Source organism: Bubalus bubalis, chromosome 6 (assembly GCF_019923935.1).
Source record: "Bubalus bubalis isolate 160015118507 breed Murrah chromosome 6, NDDB_SH_1, whole genome shotgun sequence".
Lineage (NCBI taxonomy): Eukaryota > Metazoa > Chordata > Mammalia > Artiodactyla > Bovidae > Bubalus > Bubalus bubalis.
Genome location: NC_059162.1, coordinates 1712757 through 1730367, shown reverse-complemented (window position 1 = coordinate 1730367; position 17611 = coordinate 1712757). Strand labels below are relative to the sequence as shown.

Sequence of the window (17611 nt, the reverse complement as noted above, 5' to 3'; positions counted from 1 at the left end):
GAAATTTCTGAGGTTGTCCTTCCTTGAAGGACATTTTTGTATTCTCTCTGCAGAGTGTGCACTGGGGATTGATTGGTCTATAGAAAAAAATTCTTTTGGGGACTTTGTTTTATTTTCTGGGTTACTTGGGGGATGGGTGACCTGGTAACACAACTAAGCAAAGGAAGTCCTCTCTCTCTGAGCTCAATTTACCACATAATCAGTGTGAACAGTGGGTATTCTGAAATGCTGACAACCACGTCTACAAAAATACCCTTCTGCCTCAAGCCAGGCCCGTTCACCTGATGGCCCCTCTTCTTCAGCATCTAGCATCTTGCTCTCGGCTGCAGAACTTGGTCCCTCAGGGGTTAAAAAGAACACACACGAGGAGTGTGCCTTTCAGAGTGTTCCTTTCACTGCTGTCTAAAACTGAACCTCGCCCTTGAGAAGAAGGCGAAAGAAAGGGGAATACTAGGGATGTGTGAAAACACCTTCCAGTTTGGTCCCCACGTTTCGTCCACCTCTCCGGCGGCGAGTCTGGAGTCAGGTGGCAAAGGACGCAGAGGAGAGGAGACAGGTATGGAAACACCTGCTGCGGGAGGAACACTCCTCTAGAGCTCTGCTCCACAGAGAGCAGATACTAAACTCCCTGAGAGAGGAGGAAGTGGGAACGGAGAGTGCTGATTTTCCAGATTGCTGCTGGGGCCTTTCTAGGCTGAAACCGAAACATAGGATATAAGACATAGACGCTCTGGGCTCATTCTAAAGAGGTAGCAGGACTGTTTACTCATGGAAATCTGACAGGGTTAACGGTGAATCATGTTGATGCTGGTTTGAGGTGGAGGTGGTTTTGTGCCAGCTCTTGCTCTGTCTGCCTCACATCTGTCTCCCATTGCTATCTTCCTGATTTCACATGTGTCAGTCATGGAGTGGGGGAAGGGTGGGGAAGCAGTTGTTTCCAATCACTACCAACTATAAGCACACAAAACGTAATGCAGACCACTTCAGCCACGGAGCACTGCTTTTATCTGACTATATTGTTGGGTAGAACATATATATAGGGCCACTCCAGGATGGGGCCAAGACACACATCGTTCAAAGTAACCCCCAGAAAGCCACCACTAGAAATATATGTGAGTATCAATTATATTCTTTTTTCTGTTTTTTTTTTTTTAGTTGAAGTATAGTTGGTTTGGGCTTTCCTGGTGGCTCAGATGGTAAAGAATCCACCTACAATGCGGGAGACCTGGGTTGGGAAGATTCCCTGGAGGAGGGCATGGCAATCCACCCAGTATTCTTGCCTGGAAAATCCCCAAGAATAGAGGAGCCCATACAGTCCGTGGGGTCACAAAGAGTCGGACACAACTGAGTCACTAAGCACAGCACAGCACAGCACAGTTGATTTGCAGTGTTGTGTTAGCTTCTGGTGTACAGCAAAGTGATTTTGTATTATTTATATTTATACATATGTACATATTCTTTTCCATTATAAGATATTGAATATAGTTTCCTGTGCTATACAGTTTACCTATTTTATATATAGTAGTTTGTATCTGCTAATCTCAAACTCCTGGTTCTTTCCCCCTTGAGTGTCTTTTTAAAAACAAATGAACTAAAAAACAAACAAACAAACAAAAAAACCTTCAATTAGTTGGAATTCAACTAACTAGAACTCTTAGCATTGCAAGCTATAAAGAAAAGAAAGAAGCAAAAGGATTTTTTAAAGATGAAAATAATAGCTATTTATTGTGTCCCTTCTATGTGCCAGTAAGTTATTTTTCTATAATACATACACCAACCCTGGGGAAACTCTAACTGTTAAAGAGGTAAGTAACCTAGTCAAGATCAAACCACCATTTGCAATGGCAGAATCAAAATTCAATCCCAGGTTTTATGCTCTTATCTGCTATGCTGTATTTATCTCAGTTTTGTTATTTTTTTTTTTTTAAGTCCTAAGTCATGTTGTGGAGAAGGCAATGGCACCCCACTCCAGTACTCTTGCCTGGAAAATCCCATGGACGGCGGAGCCTGGTGGGCTACCATCTATGGGGTCGCACAGAGTCGGACACGACTGAAGTGACTTAGCAAGTCATGTTGTAGGTAAGAATTTTACACTTGCTTGGGTAATCATTAGTGCTGTTCACCAAATATTTTCAGATTTCCACCTTTGAGACACAGAAAAGGAAAACACTTGGTAGCTCAGACAGTAAAGAATTTGCCTGCAGTTCTGGAGACCCAGGTTCAAGCCCTGGGTTGGGAAGATCCTCTGGAGAAGGAAATGGCAACCCACTCCAGTATTCTTGCCTGGAGAATTCCATGAACAGAGGAGCCTGGCAAGCTACAGTCCATGGGGTCACAAAGAGTCGGACACAACTGAGTTACTTCAATTTCTTTTCTTTCCTGGCACCTCATGTTTGGGTGGGGCCCTGTGACTGATTAGGCCATTGACTTGTGAGAGGAAGAAATAGAAGTGATGTGTGTCACCTGTGGATGAAGGCACTTAATCATTGATGGGAGACCTCTCAGAGCTCTCTTCCCTTCCATGAATGGCCACGTTCCAGCTCCAACAGCACAGGTCCTGAAGTGAAGACCTAGCTGCCCCAAAGTCAATGTGTTGTGTGTGCCTGAAATTTGGAGGTCATTTGATGCTGCAACATAATCTAGCCTACCCTGACTGATACAGTCACAACCTAGGGAGTACAAAGATGTATCTTTATTTCCCTTTAACTGAACTTAGTAAGTCCTCACTTCTACCAATGTAAAAAAAATAATCAAGTCTTGTTCATTCAATCCATTTTTCAATGTAATGCTCAGCTATGTTTCAAGGAAGAACCACTTGGTCAGCTCTGGCTTCTGTCCATTGTCTTCCTTTCCCAATGGGGACTGGAGGGAGTAAATCTAAGTTTTGAATAATAGAGAGAGTAAGAAGTATAGTTACAGGTCCCACAGCAAGAGGTACAGGATGAGACCTTTGCCCTAAGGCTGTCTTCTTATCTGAGGGCCATTACAGCTTTGTAACCTTCCTCTCGACCTTTGTGGTAGATGTCAAGCACTGTCATGACTGCTGAATGCTAGATAGACCACTTTGCACCCTCCTCATCCCAACCAATGGAGAAGGCAATGGCAACCCACTCCAGTACTCTTGCCTGGAAAATCCCATGGGTGGAGGAGCCCGGTAGGCCGCAGTCCATGGGGTCGCAAAGAGTCAGACGCAACTGAGCGACTTCACTTTCACTTTTCACTTTCATGCATTAGAGAAGGAAATAGCAACCCACTCCAGTGTTCTTTCCTGGAGAATCCCAGGGACAGGGGAGCCTGGTGGGCTGCCATCTATGGGGGCACACAGAGTCGGACACGACTGAAGTGACTTAGCAGCAGCAGCATCCCAACCAAAGACCTCTGGGGTCTACTAACCCTCTTATAATATTTCTTGCCCCTCTACACAAATCTTTGGTCCTCAAGACCTTGAAGATGCTGTGAAGTAGTCCCCAAGTAATTCATTGATTTACAGGGACCACTGCTGGCACCATGCCTCATGGCAGGGGTGGGGAGGTTGTTTCATAAGAGTCAGGCCATCCCCCTAGGCTACATCTTCCTGAGCAAGGTACAAGTGCCTACGTCTCTCAGGCCCTATCCCCCTCAACTCTCTGAGGTTTCCATCAGTCTTGCTCTACACCCAGCTTCTGAGATTAAACCCAAGGAGAGGGAAGTGGGGTTAGTGGTCAGAGCTCTGAACCTTCTCACAAGGAAGCTCATCAACATTGCCCTCTCTTGCTCTCCTCTCCCAATTCTCTTGTCCCTCTTCCTTTGGGATGGAAAACTATCCCTTCCGTCAGTGCTATTCAGAGTGCTGATTTGCAATAAGAAAGGACATTGTGCCAGCTCATAAATCCACATGTTGCTTCCTTCGTCAAGACAGTCTGGCTACCAAAAGCAAAAGTGCCAACTGAACTAAACAGTGTTCATTGTAATAAAGTTGATTTACATTCTGTTATGAGCTCCTTATCTCAGTAATAAACGGTTCTCAGGAGGCAGTCTATTTTGCTGTGCATTCCTCCCTATTCTGTGATTTGTGGATAAATGTTATGCCCAGTTTCCTTCCGGAGTTGGCTTTTGATGTTCAAAGCCAGCTTTTGGAATTTAAAAAACTTTCCACTCTCTGGATCCTAGTCTTTCAAGATTATTATTTCAGCTATGCGTTTAAAACAACCCCATTCAACCATCCAATTGATGTCTTTGTTCCATTCTGTATCTGCCCTCATCCTGAGAATAGCTTTTTAAAAATCATTGCTGAGAGACTGCTGGGAAAAAGCTAATTTTTCTAACTTGGGCTGTTGAACTTTTTAACTGTATTTCCTCTCTTCCCCATGAGTTTTAAAGTAAATACTCTATAAGTGAGAAATCATTCTCTGAGTATTCAGATTAATTAAAATTTGCCTAGCATTTTTAACTGTTAGTCATTTTTAAAAATTTTCATTGAACTATAGTTGATTAACAATGTTGTGTTAGTTTCAGGTATACAGCAAAGTGATTCCATTATACACACACATATATATGTATTTTTTTTCAGATTCTTTTCCATTGCAGATTATTACAATATACTGAGTACAGTTCCCAGTACTATGAAGTAGGTCCTTTTGGGTTATCTATTTTATGTTTAGTAGTGTATATATTTTGGTCCCAAATTCCTAGTTTATCCTTCCCCCCACCCTCCTTTAGACTGTTAGTCATTTTGAATCTGTTATCTTCTAACAACATAGCCAGAAAGTTGTCTGGCTTATATGATGTGTAATGTGTAATTATTACATGATGTATAATGTGTAGATGTGTAATGATATGAGTAAGTGCTTCTGATGACACGAACAGAAAAAAAGAGGATTACAATATTGAGTTTCAGTGTGAGAATAACTTCAAAAATAGCCCCCCAAAGACTAGCTAAAACCAATAGAAATATATATGTCTATTCATATTTGTAATTTATATACTATTCTTTAATAGAGAAAATAATTTTGTTTTATTTTTAAGAGATTCAATTTCCCAATTGACTTATAACTTGAATAATATTTACTCATAGTTTTATGTTTTGCCTTACACTGTTCTTTAGATGGTTTATCTCCTCAGCTTCTTTTACAAGTATCTTTTCTGCAATATTTGAATAACCTTTGAAGGTCATTAAGTTCTTCAATTGTGGTACATTATCATCATCAACCCATTTAAGATCCATTGAAGACCTGTCTCCTTATACCTGAGTGTCATTCCAACCCAGCTCCCAGATACCCATATTTGCCACATGTCTAGGAATATATGTGTCTACCCATATGCTGCATATACAATGCTGATCTCTGTGTAAATGTGCTTCCACTGCAATTCTGTGCTATGCAGTCTCTTAATTTGCGCATCCAATACAGTGTTTTGAAGATTTATCCCATTATTAAACACATCTTTAAAAAATACATATTTTATTGAGATATAGTTGATTTACAATGTTGTGTTAATTCTGCTATAAGCAAAGTGATTCAGTTATACATGTATACATCCTTTTTCATATTATTTTTCATTAAGGTCTATCACAGGGTATTGAATATAGCTCCCTGTGCTATACAATAGGATCTTCGATCACCACTATCTAATCCAGAACTCCTTCATCACTCCAAAGAAACTCCAGACCTACTGTATAGTACAGGGAACTCAATGCTCTGTAATGGCTTGTGGGAAAGAATCTAAAAAAGAGTAGGTATATGTACACACATAACTGATTCACTTTGCTGTACACCTGAAACTAACACAATATTGCAAATGAACTATACATCAATAAAATTTTTTAAAAAGGACTTCCTTGGTGGTACAATGGATAAGAATTGCCTTCCAATGCAGGGAGTGACAGTTCCATTCCTGATGGGGAGCTAAATAAGGTCCCACATGCCTCATGGTTAAAAACTCATGAGGTAACATGGGTTATTGTAACAAATTCAATAAAGCCTTAAAAAAAAATTGGGCATCTCAGCAAGAGAAAGGGAAAGAGGAGAGAAAAGATTTGGGAGAAAATAGGAAATTTCTGTATTTTTCTACTGTTTCAGAAAACTAGAATTCTCTGCCAACCAGAAATGCTTCTCCCCACTTTTACTGTGCCCACACATCTAGATCTGAACACTTTCATAAGCCCTGAAAACTCAGCACACATATGGCCAGTGTTGAACAAAGGACAATGAATAAATGAAGGTCACCCCCTTGTTCTTTCCCTCTGCTTTCTGGCTCTCTAACTTGACCGGCTCCCACCTGGGCCATCCTGGTCTTCCTCTGTGCGATTCAAGTGGCTGAGTAGGCAGCAGTGGAGAGGGCTGCAGAAGAGGTCAGCAGTGAAGCTTAATTACAAGTCAACATCATTTCTTTGGGATTGCTGTGGGAAGGAAGTGCAGTTAAGATCAGCGAAAGTGCTCACAGGAGCTTGGAAGACAGCCTATTGGCCAATATAGGATAAGCTTTTATTGCCACTGCTATTAGTAAAACAGATGTTCTCAAAGAATTCCTCCAACCAGTGACAGGACTTGGAAAATTGCTGTCCCTTTATTGGCTGCTGAAGCCAAATAAAAATCAAATTAGAGTTTAATTCACCTCATTATTTTCTTCATGGCAGCTCTCCTTGGCCAGCCTTGAGGCAGAGCCAACTATTTCACCCTCCATGGCATATGTCACCTGCCTGAAGCTCCCAGAGGTCAGCCGCCCCTTTTCTCTCACCCAGAGTCCCATGTGGGTGGTATTTTTTTTAATACATATATCTTATTGAAGTTTAGTTGACTTACAATGTTTCAGGTGCACAGCAAGGTGATTCAGTTATACAAATACACATATATTATTTTTGAAATTATTTTCCACATATTTTATTACAAGATATTGACTATAGTTTGCTACAGAATACAGCAAACCCTTGTTGCTTGTTGCATATCTTGTTGCATATTTTTTAATTAAAAATCTAGCATTTTATTCATACTAAGTCAAACAAGTGGAATCAAAATGCCACAATTCTTTTAGTTATGCATATACATATATAAATATGTATAGTATGCATATTATATCTATGGCAAATAGATTGGGAAACAATGGAAACAGTGACAGACTTTATTTTCTTCAGCTCCAAAATCACTGCTGATGGTCACTGCAACCATGAAATTAAAAGACACTTGCTCCTTGGAAGAAAAGCTTTGACAAACCCAGTGTATTAAAAAGCAGAGACATTACTTTACTGAAAAGGTCCGTACATTCAATGCTATGGTTTTTCCAGTAGTCATGTATGGATGTGAGGGTTGGACCATAAAGAAGGCTGAGCACTGAAGAATTAATGCTTTTGAAATGTGGTGTTGGAGAAGACTCTTGAGAGTCCCTTGGACTGAAAGGAGATCAAACCAGTAAATCCTAAAGGAAATCAACCCTGAATATTCATTGGAAGGACTGATGCTGAAGCTGAAGCTCCAATACTTTTGCCACCTGATGCAAAGAGCCGACTCACTGGAAAAGACCCTGGTGTTAGTAAAGATTGAAGGCAGGAGGAGAAGGGGACAACAGAGGACAAGATTGTTGAATGGCATCACTGACTCAGTGGACATGAGTTTGAGCAAGCTCTGGGAGACAGTGAAGGACAGGGAGGCCTGACGCCCTGCAGTCCATGGGGTCACAGTCAGACACAACTGAGCAACTGAACAGCAGCAATACAAAAGCTTTTCTATTACACTTGATAAAAGCTTGAGAAAGAACATCAAAGAAAAGAAGAGATGGAGAAATTGGAGAACATAAACTAAAATGAAATGGGAGCACTGAATATGAAATAGAAAAAGTGAAGCAAACTAGATAAAAGTAAAGGATCATCATACAGTGGCTGCTCATCAGAAACATATCTGGAGCTCTGGAGCAAAAAAGCGATACTGAATATTTATATTTTTCCAAAACTTTCAAGATAATTCTGATATGCATCTGGATTTAAAAAGTGATTACAGGTTTTTCTATTAGATCCTAATTTTGGTGATATAGAGTTATATTATTTTTCTGTTGACCAATCATGATACAATGGTATCAAGTTGAGTAGTAGTTACATAATCACAATAATAAAAAATGTTTATCAGTTTTCACAATCAATAGCCAAACAAAAAATAACACACAATTACAATTGCAAGCCATAATAGGAACATGATTAACTTAACAATATAAAATAATTACATACGGTTTGGGGGTCAAGCAGAGTGATGTGGTAAGTGGAAGTGTATACATGCACATGTTTTCATCCACCCAGCCATTCATTCTATGTCTTTTGGTTGGTGCAGTTAAACCATTTATATTTAAGGTAATTATCAATATGTATGATCGTATTACCATTTTCTAAATTGTTTTGAGTTTATTTTCTATAGGTAGGGCTTTTCCTTCTCTTGTGTTTCCTGCCTAGAGAAGTTCCTTTAGCATTTGTTGTAAAGCTGGTTTGGTGGTGCTGAATTGACTTTTGCTTGTCTGGAAAGCTTTTGATTTCTCCATCAAATCTGAAGGCAAGTCTTGCTGGGTAGAGTATTCTTGGTTGTAGTTTCTTCCCTTCCATCACTTTAAATATGTCATGCCATTCCCTTCTGACTGTAGAGTTTCTGTTGAGAAATCAGCTGATAGCCTGATGGCCATTCTCTTATATGTTATTTGTCTCTTTATCCTTCTTGCTTTTAATATTTTATCTCTGTCTTTCATTTTTGTCAGTTTGACTGCTATGTCTCGGTATGTTCCTCCTTTGGTTTAGCCTGCCTGGGACTCTGTGATTCCTGAACTTGGTTGACTATTTCCTCTCCCATGTTCTGTAAGTTTTCAGCTATTATCTTTTCAAATATTTTCTTAGGTCCTTTCTTTCTGTCTTCTCTTCCTGGTACTGTTACAATGTGAATGTTGGTGCATTTAGTATTGTCCCAGAAATCTCTCAGGGTGTCTTCATTTCTTCTCATTTTTTCCCCAATTTTCTGTTCTGCGGCAGTGATTTCCACCATTCTGTCCTCCAGGTCATTTATCTGTTCTTCTGCCTCGGTTATTCTGCTTTGGATTCCTTCTAGTGTATTATTTCTAGTGTATTATTGCTTTCTATTTATTCTTTAGTTCTTGCAGGTCTTCGGTAAACATTTTTTGCATCTTCTCAATCTTTGCTTCCATTCTTTTCCTGAGATCTTGGATCATCTTTACTATCATTATTCTGAATTCTTTTTCTGAAATGTTGCCAATCTCCACTTCCTATACTTGTTTTTCTGGGGTTTTACCTTGTCCCTTCATCAGGGACATAATTTTCTGCTTTTTCATTGCGATTAGCTTTCTGTAATATGGTTTTTGTTATAGTTGCTGTGGGATTGTGGTTCTTCTTGCTTCTTCTGTCTGACCTCTGATGGATGTGGCTAAGAGGTTTTTAAGCTTCCTGATGGGAGGGACTGGTGGTGGGAAAAACTGGGTCTTGCTCTGGTGGGGAGGGTCTTGCTCTGGTGGGAGGGCCTTGCTCAGTAAAGCTTCAATCCAATTATCCACTGATGGATGGGGTTGTACTCCCTCCCTGGTAGTTGTTCGGCCTGAGGTGACCAAGTCCTGGGGTCTATGGGCTCTATGGTAGGGTTAATGGTGAACTCCAAGAGGGTTTACACCAAGGGGGACCTTCCAGTGCCCCCATACTTGTGGTGAGCCCCTGCCAGCTCACCTCCACAGAAGGCCCTCCAACACTAGAAGGCATTTTTGGTTCAGTCGCCTATAGGGTCACTGCTCCTCTTCTCTGGGTCTTGGTGCACACAAAATTTTGTTTGTGCCCTCCAAGACCAGCATCTTAGTTTCCCCCAGTACTCTGGAAGTCCTATAATCAAATCCTGCTGGCCCTCAGGCCAGATTCCCTGGGGATTCCCAGTCCCTTTGTTGCATCCCCAGGGTGGGGAGCCTGATGTGGGTTCAGAACCTTCACCACAGTGGGCAAACCTCTTTGGTATTGTTCTCCAGTTTGTGGTCACCCACCCAGGGGGTACGGGATTTGATTTTATTGTGATTGTGCCCCTCCTACTGTCTCGCTGTGTATTTTGTCTTTGGATGTGGGTTTGTTGTTGTTGTTGTTGTTTTTAGTGGCTTCCAGCTCCTCCTGTTGATGGTTGTTCAACAGCTAGGTGCTATTTTGGTGCTCTTGGAGGAGGAAATGAGCACAGGCCCTTCTACTCCACCATCTGGAATCAGAAGTCCTGTGGGTGGTATTTGCAGCTGGGGAAAGGACCACAGCTCAGGCTAAGATGGAAGAATATCAGAAACGGCTAGGTGATACCAGAGGTCCCCTCCTTCCTCTTCTGTCTGAGGTCTTTATGGCAACTATGGGAAACTGCAAAGAATTCCAGCTATATAATCTAGGCCACACATTTCCCCAGGCTCCCAAGGGGTTCTGGACTATAAACACAATGAGGCCTATAACTACACATACCATGTTTCTTCTTATACTTTTTATACCTAAGATTTGTTACTCAGTCGCTAAGCTGTGTCCAATTCTTTGGGACCCCATGGAATGTATCCCACCAGGCTCCTCTGTCCATTTGGTTTTCCAGGAAAGAATACTAGAGTGGGTTGCCATTTCTTTCTCCAGGGGATCTTCCTGACCCAGAGGTCGAATCCATGTCTTCTGCTTTAGTAGACAGATTCTTTACCACTGAGCCACCACAGAAGCCCACCTGGGATAACAGGGGCTCTGTTAATAGCTCACACATTTATTGAATAAATTTTCTTATTCAACTAATATATGAATGAGTGAATGAACAAATGAAGTCATTTTCTAGCTGTTTTCTTTTTTAATTTAATTTTGTACCTTTGGCTGCACTGCATCTTTGTGGCTGTGTGGGGTTTCTCTAGTTGTGGTGAGTGGGGGCTATGCTCTAGTTCTGGTGCATGGGCTTCTCATTACCAGAACTTCTCTTGTTGTGGAGCCTGGCTCTAGGGCAGGAGAGCTTCAGTGGTTGTGATGCACGGGCTGAGTTGCCCTGCAGCATGTGGGATCTTCCCAGTGTAGGGATCCAACCCATGTCTCCTGTGGATTCTTAACTGCTGGACCACCAGGGGAGTCTGTTTATCTAAGACTCTCAGGGCACCATTCTGACTCTGGCAGATGATTCTGGCATGTACTGGGAATTAACAGCTCACCACAGACTACGTACATTCAGCATTGGGTTTTGCCATCTGAAGTGCATCAAACACTCTATGAGAGAAAACCAGTGACCTCTTCATCTCAATCAGACAAAACACAAAGATAAGGAGAAGCTTATAATATAGCCAGGATGTAAATGAACGCAAGCCCAAAGAATAGTCTTCAAAGTTGAGAAGAGCCTCAAGAAAAGCTGTTGCAGTGGCTGCAATATGAATGGTAAAGCCCAGGCAGGGCTCCAAATTCTACTCAGAAATTAGCCCCTTCATTCGCTTAGCTGTTCATGTACCATTCCTGTACTTGAAAAGTGGCCTGGACCATGCAGAGATGAATGAAGTTAGAAGTTTGCCTGCTAATCGTGGAGGCCATGTGGAAATGAATTTTTCACCCTACAATGTGGTGAGAACAACAGCAGAGACATAAAGTGCAGATGATACAAAGGTGGTGGTAGAGAGATGGGAATGGCATGACTCAGTGTGGGTTTTTATTTTTGAAGTATCATTGCTTTATAATGCACAAATTTCTATTACACAGCAAAGTGATTCAGTTATATATATATACTTTTTCATGTTCTCTTCCATTATGGTTTATTGCAGGATATTGAATACTGTTCCCTGTGCTATCCAGTAGGACCTTGTTGTTTATCCACAATAGTTTCCATCTGCTAATTCCAAACTCCCCCGCCGCCCTCCCGCTTGGCAGTCACAAGTCTTTTCTCTGTATCTGTGAGTCTGTTTTTGTTTCATAGATAGACTGACTTATATCATGTTTTGCATTCTGTGTATAAGTGATATGACATAACGTTTGTCTTTGACTGACTTGGTATGATAATCTCTAGGTCCACAAACGTCGCTTCGCTGCATGTGTCACTATTCCATTCTCTTTTAGGGCTGAGTAATAGTCCATTGTGTGTATGTACCACATCTTTATCCGTCCCTCCATTGATGGACAGTTGTTTTCAGGTGGTTTTCATGTCTTGGCTGTTGTAGATAGTGCTACAGTGAGCATTAAAATGCACGTATCTTTTTGAATTCTAATTTTCTCTGGATATACACCCAGGAGTAGGATGGCAGGATTATATGCTTACTCTAGTTTTTTGAGGAACCTCCCTACTGTTTTCCATAGTGGCAGTGGAGACAGGAGAGAGAAGAGGAACTTAGGAATATGAGGATGGAAAAGAGGAAACAAATTAGAGAGACTGTTTCAATCCATCTTCAGTCTCTGTCTAAGGCAGATACTACCTCCACCAGGCATTTCTCATCTTAAGAGTCTTAAACTTCATATTTATGGCAATGTTTATCTTTGTACATATGAATGAGAGTTTTCTTTAAAGGTCAAGAGGTTCAGTCATTGCCTATCTTTTGACATAAGGTTAAAGAGAAGAGTATGTGGAAATCATGCTACTGTTAAGAGAGATTTTTTTCACTTTGTTTTAAAAAACATAATGCATGTCCTGAAAATTAATACAAGCTGAACAATTTCTATTTCCTCTATCATAGAAGTAGAGAGTTAAGCATTCTGATTTTAATTCATGAACTAGGAAGTCTTACCTGGCAGATCCTGGTGAGTTTTCAGCTTGACTGCTGACAGATAGAGAAATGTGTTTTTACAGTCCCTCCCTCTCCATCCCATGTCCTGCTGCCCATATTCCTCAAAGTTGGCAGGAGACACTGACAGAAAGTCTTCACCCCATGGTTTGAGGAGCTGAGGTTTGCTCCACAGGTGGCCCAGAACTGGGGAAGGGCTTTCTCAGCAATATGCCCTGGTCACATGGCCACTACATGTGGCCTGAGTGTCACTCACCGAGGCAGAGTGAGTGAGTGACTTTGTACACTTCTCCCCCACCATAAAAAAGAAAAAAAAAAAAGATTTTCTGGATAAGATTGGGCATACTCCAGGAAGTATGCTAGATAAGACAGTCAAGAGGGAGAAAATCAGGGATGGAAAGGAAGGAGGAAAAGTTGGAGGAAAGATTAGAGAAAGGGGAAGAGGAAAAGGCTGAAGAAATTGGTAAAGCAAAGAGTTTTTTAAAAAGGGATAACTATAGCACTGACTTTTAAGGTTGTGAGAATTAAAAATATTACCCCAACCTAGCTTTCTAGTTGCATCTCCTTTCTTTCATTTATTTATTTTTATTTATTTATTTATTTATCTATTTTGGCTGCACCTTGAGGCAGGCAGGATCTTAGTTCCCAGACCAGGGATTGGACCTGTGCCCGCTGCAGTGAAAGCATGGAGTCTTAACCACTTGACCTCCAGCAAGTTCCTGATGTGAGAAGTAAAGACTGTTCCTAAAGGTCTTTTCACTTGTTGCCTCTACCAAAAACTCTCTCCTCATGTTCTTAATTTCTCATTTCACTTCAAAGATCACCTCACAGCAAGACTGTTCTTGATGTCCTTATATAAAGTCCCCTCCCTTATCTCACTCTCTAATTGCTTAACCAGCAATTATTACCATCTGCCATATTATGTATTTATTGGTTTGTTTTCCTTTCCTCAAAAGAACTGTAAATTTCCCCAGCACAAGGACTTTTTCTTTTCTTCTTCTTTTTTTTAAATTGCTATAAATTTTTATCACATCTCAACTTCAAAAACAAAGGAAGCTTAAGCATTTCCAAAACTAATTATTGCAGAGTAAGAGCAATATTTTATGAGAAACAACATTTTTCATAAGATTATTTCACTTAACTAATAGAAACATCTGAAACTCTTTGTTCTACTTTTTTTAAACTCATCTGTGATTAACTCAGCTCTGCCTAGGGCATTTATATAACAAAGATCTTGGAAATTATTGAAGTATATTGCCTGCCTTTTTACTTTTTTCATTAAGATGTAACTGGCATGCAATATTATATTAGTTTCATGTGTACAACAATGATTCAATATTGTATAATTGTGAAATGATCACCACAATAAATCTAGTTCACATCTCTCACCACACATAGTTACAAATTTTTTTTTTACTTGTGATGAAACTTTTACTCTCTTCAGTTCAGTTCAGTTCAGTTCCGTCGCTCAGTCGTGTTCGACTCCTTGCTGTCTTAGCAACTTTCAAATATTCAGCACAATATTATTAACTATAGTCACCATGCTGTACATTTCCATGACTTAATATTTTATAACTGTAAGTTTGTACCTTTGACCCCCTTCATCTATTTTGCCCACCCCATTACACTCTGCCTTGGGCAACCTCCAGTCTATTCTCTGTAGCTCTGATGAGTTCAGTTTTTTGTTTGTTTGTTTGCTGTTTGTTAAGATTCCGCATATAAGTGAGATCATACAGTATCTGTCTTTCTCTAACTTATTTCACTTAGCCTAATGCCCTCAAAGCCTACCCATGTTGTTGCAAATGGCATGATTTTGTTCTGTTCACTGGCTGAAAAACATTCTATTGTATATACATTCCACGTCTTCTTGATCCATTCATCCAACCAATGGACACAGGTTTTTTCATATCCTGGCTATTGTAAATAATGCTGCAATAAACATGGAGATGTGTATCTTTTTGAGCTAGTGTTTTCATTTTCTTTGAATAAATATCCAGAAGTAAAATGACTGGATCATATAGTGGTTCTATTTTTCGTTTTTTGAGGCGTGTCCACACTGTTCTCCATAGTGACTGTACCAATTTACATTCCCACCAAAGAGCACAGTTTCCCTTTTCTCCACATCCTTGCAACAGTTGTTATTTTTTGACTTTTTGATAATAGCCATTCTAATGGATGTGAGGTGATATCTCACTGTGGTTTTGATTTGCATTTCCCTGATAATTAGTGATGTTAAGCACCTTTTATGCACCTATTGATCCCATTCAGAACTTCTGACCATTTTTTAAAGTGTTTGATTTTTATGCTTTTGAATTGTCTAAATTTTAAAAATATTTTGCATATCAACCTCTTATCTGATTTTCAAATATTTTCTCCCATTCACTAGGTTGTCTTTTCATTTTGTTGAGATTTCCTTTGCTGTGCAGAAGCCTTTAAGTTTGATCTTATCCCAGTTATTTGTTTTTGCTTGTGGTATCAGATTCAAAAAAATCATCTTCAAGATTGATGTCATAGATCTTATTGCCCACATTTTCTTCTAGGTGTTTTATGGTTTCAGATCTTACACTCAAGTTTTAATTCATTTTAATTTTCATGTATAGTATGAGATAATGGTCCAGTTGCTATCTTTTGCATGTGGCTATCCAGTTTTCCTAACACCATTTATTGAAGAGATTATTTGCATAGGGATGTTTTTCAATTTCATTCCTTGCTATTGATATTTTCCAAGCATCTAGAACAGTACCTGGCACATTATTGATGTTCAATAAATATTTGTTGAATGAATGAATGGGAGATGTCTAGGGACTCTTTAAGAAAATTAAAAAATCTTCCCCTTTCACCCAATCTCAATGTTTCTGAGAAAAACGAGAATTTTTATTTAAAATCTTTATCTCCTGGAAATAAATTGTTTTTATTTGTTTACAATTTGATCCTTATCCTCTTTTACATAACTTTTTCCTACCAGCGCCCCAACCCTTACAAAGGAGAGAGAGAGAGAATTCACAGAGTGTATGTGCCATCAAAGGAACCCCTCTCTCTTTCATGGCCATCTTTTTGGGACAAACCTTAAATCTGCCAAGCAAGGACGATGATGATTTCTTTCCTACCTCCCAGAAGTGGACAAGGATGAATTCAGTGATAAAGGGAAGACCATGATGTAAGGCAGAGCTCACATCAAAGAGACTCTAGGGGATGTCATTTCCTCTCTTCTTCCCAAAGCTTCTATAAAATCTCCAGGATTTTGTTTTGGAGTTGGGACAGCTTTAAAGAATAGAAACCCCGAGTTACTATGACTTCCACAGGATTTCACTCTGGCTACTGGTATGAGACACAATGGAGGAGCTCCACAGATCTACATTTGACTCGGAGTCTTGGGGAGGGGGGCAGTTAGAAAGGAGGACTATTTGATGTAATGGGGTTTCAGTAGGCTTTGGGGTGGCTTTGGGCCACAACTTTAAGCAATTTAGGCAGGAAAAGTTGGAGAAACTGATGAAAAGAAACTGCAGAAAAAGGAGAGTGGAGAGAGATACAAAACTGAGAATGAAGGAGAAGAGAAACAAAGGTAACTCGTATTATCTTTAATGCAAGCTAAGCTCACCTGCTGCCCTGTCTACAGGAGCCAAGGGGCATCTTCAGCTTAGTTTTGGTCAGCTTAGGCCAGTGATCTTCAAGTTGACCCTTGCAGCCACCCTCAATCACTTGATGGAATTTCTTCCCAGCATACCATATGTTAGTATAAAAAATTTGTTTTATAAAGGATTTGTCTAAATTTTTCCCCAGGTTCTTGGCATGGGGCTTCTCATACCCTTGGGATTTCCAGAGTGATAGAAGTATCTTTGTTATTCATGAGCCCCTTGGATCATTGTGCAGTCATTATGTTAATGAGGTGACTCATCCTGGCCCCTAGATAACTTCTGAGTGGGAGCTGGTCACTGGGACGGCTGTGATTAGAGGGTCAGGTCTTTGAGCCAACTCAACCTCCAGAGAGGGAAGGGGGACAGGAGATTGAGTTTAATCATGGGGCCAGTGATTTAACCAGCTATGCATGTATAATGGAACTTTGGACACCAAAGCTGAGGGGAGCTTCCGGGTTGGTGAACACTTTGATATACACAGAGAGTGATGCACCCTCTTTCCATAAGGAGAGTACATGGGATCTTCCCAGACCTCAGCCTGTGTTTCTCTTCATTTGGCTGTTCCTGGTCTGTATCATTTATAATAAAACTGAACTTGGAATGTAGCACTTTCCTGAGTTCTGTCAGACGTTCCAGTGAATTATGGAACCTGCAGGCATCACAAGAACTCCTGAGTTTACAGCCAATCAGCCAGAAGTACAGGTGGCTGAGGACCCCTTAAATTTGTGCTGGTATCTGTAGTGGGGGCAGTCTCGTAGGTGACTATACCCCTAATTTTGCCAAATTGCAATACAACACGGGGTGTCAAGGGCTTCCTGTGGATCTGTGGTAAAGAATCTGTCTGCCAATGCAGGAGACGCGAGTTCAATCCCTGGGTCAGGAGGATCCCCTGAAGAAGGAAATGATAACCCACTTCAGTTTCTTGCCTGGGAAATCCAATGGACAGAGGAGCCTTGTGGGCTACAGTCCATGGGGTCAAAAAAGAGTCAGAGAGGACTAAGCAACTAAATAACAACAACCCAGTGTCAGAATACTAAGTCAACTTAGCAGAAATGTCAGTATTTTGGTGAAAACTTTTTTGACTTCCCCCAAGTTAGGTGCTCCCTCCCTGTTCTTTCATAGCAATCTGCTGAGGCTTCTATCACACCACACACCATACTTTTGCACACACATAATTTTTCTGTAAGAAGTCTCTATCCGCCTCCCATCTAGGCTTCTCAGAGCAGGCCTGTGCTCTGTCCCTCTCTGTATCCCCAGCATGTAGCACCACGCCTGCACACAGGCTC

The 17611-nt window shown here is 40.6% G+C and overlaps 1 long non-coding RNA gene across 1 annotated transcript; it reads left to right on the top strand.

The window, feature by feature from the left end:
- The first annotated feature begins 688 nt into the window (after positions 1-688).
- LOC123333944 lies at positions 689-16928 on the top strand. Its single transcript, XR_006551540.2, has 2 exons — positions 689-1112; positions 15656-16928. It is a non-coding gene; the product is annotated as an uncharacterized LOC123333944 (long non-coding RNA).
- Positions 16929-17611: the final 683 nt, after the last annotated feature.